The sequence below is a fragment of the Callorhinus ursinus genome, unplaced genomic scaffold (assembly GCF_003265705.2).
Source record: "Callorhinus ursinus isolate GAN/ISIS: 27379988/994484 unplaced genomic scaffold, GSC_fseal_2.0 scaffold4, whole genome shotgun sequence".
NCBI classification, from domain to species: Eukaryota; Metazoa; Chordata; class Mammalia; order Carnivora; family Otariidae; genus Callorhinus; species Callorhinus ursinus.
Genome location: NW_027397066.1, coordinates 98,041,177 through 98,043,797, shown reverse-complemented (window position 1 = coordinate 98,043,797; position 2,621 = coordinate 98,041,177).

The following is a 2,621-nucleotide window of genomic DNA, read 5'->3' as shown; positions in this document are numbered from 1 at the left end:
CCACCACTCCAGCACCCTCAGTTTGTTTCCTGAGATTAAGAATTCCTCATATCAGTGAGGTCATATGATACATGTCTTTCTCTGATTGATTTATTTCACTCAGCATAACACCCTCCAGTTCCATCCACGTCGTTGCAAATGGCAAGATCTCATTCCTTTGGATGGCTGCATAATGGTCCATTGTGTATATATACCACCTCTTCTTTATCCATTCATCTGTCAATGGACATCTTGGCTCTTTCCACAGTTTGGCTATTGTGGACATTGCTGCTATAAACATTGGGGTGCACGTACCCCTTCGGATCCCTACATTTGTATCTTTGTGGTAAATACCCAGTAGTGCAATTGCTGGATCGTATGGTAGCTCTATTTTCAACTGTTTGAGGAAACTCCATACTGTTTTCCAGAGTGGTTGCACCAGCTTGCATTCCCACCAACAGTGTAGGAGGGTTCCCCTTTCTCCGCATCCCTGCCAACATCTGTTGTTTCCTGGCTTGTTAATTTTAGCCACTCTGACTGGTGTGAGGTGGTATCTTATTGAGGTTTTGATTTGGATTTCCCTGATGCTGAGCGATGTTGAGCACTTTTTCATGTGTCTGTTGGCCATTTGGATGTCTTCTTTGGAAAAATGTCTGTTCATGTCTTCTGCCCCCTTCTTGATTGGATTATTTGTTCTTTGGGTGTTGAGTTTGATAAGTTCTTTGTAGATTTTGGATACTAGCCCTTTATCTGATATGTCATTTGCAAATATTTTCTCCCATTCTGTTGGTTGTCTTGGTTTTGTGGACTGTTTCTTTTGCTGTGCAAAAGCTTTTTATCTTGATGAAATCCCAGTAGTTCATTTTTGCCCTTGCTTCCGTTGCCTTTGGCGATGTTTCTAGGAAGATGTTGCTGCGGCTGAGGTCGAAGAGGTTGCTACCTGTGTTCTCCTTTAGGATTTTGATGGACTCCTGTCTCACGTTTAGGTCTTTCAATCATTTGGAGTCTATTTTTGTGTGTGGTGTAAGGAAATGGTCCAGTTTCCTTCTTCTGCATGTGGCTGTCCAATTTTCCCAACACCATTTGTTGAAGAGACTGTCTTTTTTCCATTGGACATTCTTTCCTGCTTTGTCAAAGATTAGTTGACCATAGAGTTGAGGGTCCATTTCTGGGCTCTCTATTCTGTTCCATTGATCTATGTGTCTGTTTTTGTGCCAGTACCCTACTGTCTTGATGATGACAGCTTTGTAATAGAGCTTGAAGTCCAGAATCGTGATGCCACCAGCTTTGCTTTTCTTTTTCAACATTCCTCTGGCTATCTAGGGTCTTTTCTGGTTCCATACAAATATTAGGATTATTTGTTCCGTTTCTTTGAAAAAAGTGGATGGTATTTTGACAGGGATTGCATTGAATGTGTAGATTGCTCTAGGTAGCATTGACATCTTCACAATGTTTGTTCTTCCAATCCATGAGCATGGAACGTTTTTCCATTTCTTTGTGTCTTCTTCAATTTCTTTCATGAGTATTTTATAGTTTTCTGAGTGCAGATCCTTTGCCTCTTTGGTTAAATTTATTCCTAGGTATCTTATGGTGTTGGGTGCAATCGTAAATGGGATTGACTCCTTGATTTGTCTCTCTTCTGTCTTGTTGTTGGTGTATAGGAATGCCACTGATTTCTGTGCATTGATTTTATATCCTGCTACTTTAATGAATTCCTGTATGAGTTCTAGCAGTTTTGGGGTGGAGTTTGGGTTTTCCACATACAGTATCATATCATCTGCAAAGAGTGAGAGTTTGACTTCCTCTTTGCCGATTTGGATGCCTTTGATTTCTTTTTGTTGTCTGATTGCTGTGGCTAGGACTTCTAATACTATGTTGAATAGCAGTGGTGATAGTGGACATCCCTGCCGCATTTCTGACCTTAGGGGAAAAGCTCTCAGCTTTTCCCCATTGAGAATGATATTCGCTGTAGGTTTTTCATAGATGGCTTTTATGATATTGAGGTATGTACCCCCTATCCCTATACTCTGAAGAGTTTTGATCAAGAAAGGATGCTGTACTTTGTCAAATGCTTTTTCTGCATCTATTGAGAGGATCATATGATTCTTGTTCTTTCTTTTGTTAATGTATTGTATCACGTTGATTGATTTGCGGATGTTGAACCAGCCTTGCAGCCCAGGGATAAATCCCACTTGGTCGTGGTGAATAATCCTTTTAATGTACTGTTGGGTCCTATTGGCTAGTATTTTGGTGAGAATTTTTGCATCCATGTTCATCAAGGATATTGGTCTGTAATTCTCCTTTTTGATGGGGTCTTTGTCTGGTTTTGGGATCAAGGTAATGGTAGCCTCATAAAATGAGTTTGGAAGTTTTCCTTCCATTTCTATTTTTTGGAACAGTTTCAGGAGAATAGGTATTAATTCTTCTTTAAATGTCTGATAGAATTCCCCTGGGAAGCCATCTGGCCCTGGGCTTTTATTTGTTAGGAGATTTTTGATGACTGCTTCAATTTCCTTAGTGGTTATAGGTCTGTTCAAGTTTTCTATTTCTTCCTGGTTCAATTTTGGTAGTTGATACATCTCTAGGAATGCACCCATTTCTTCCAGGTTATCTAATTTGCTGGCATAGAGTTGCTCATAATA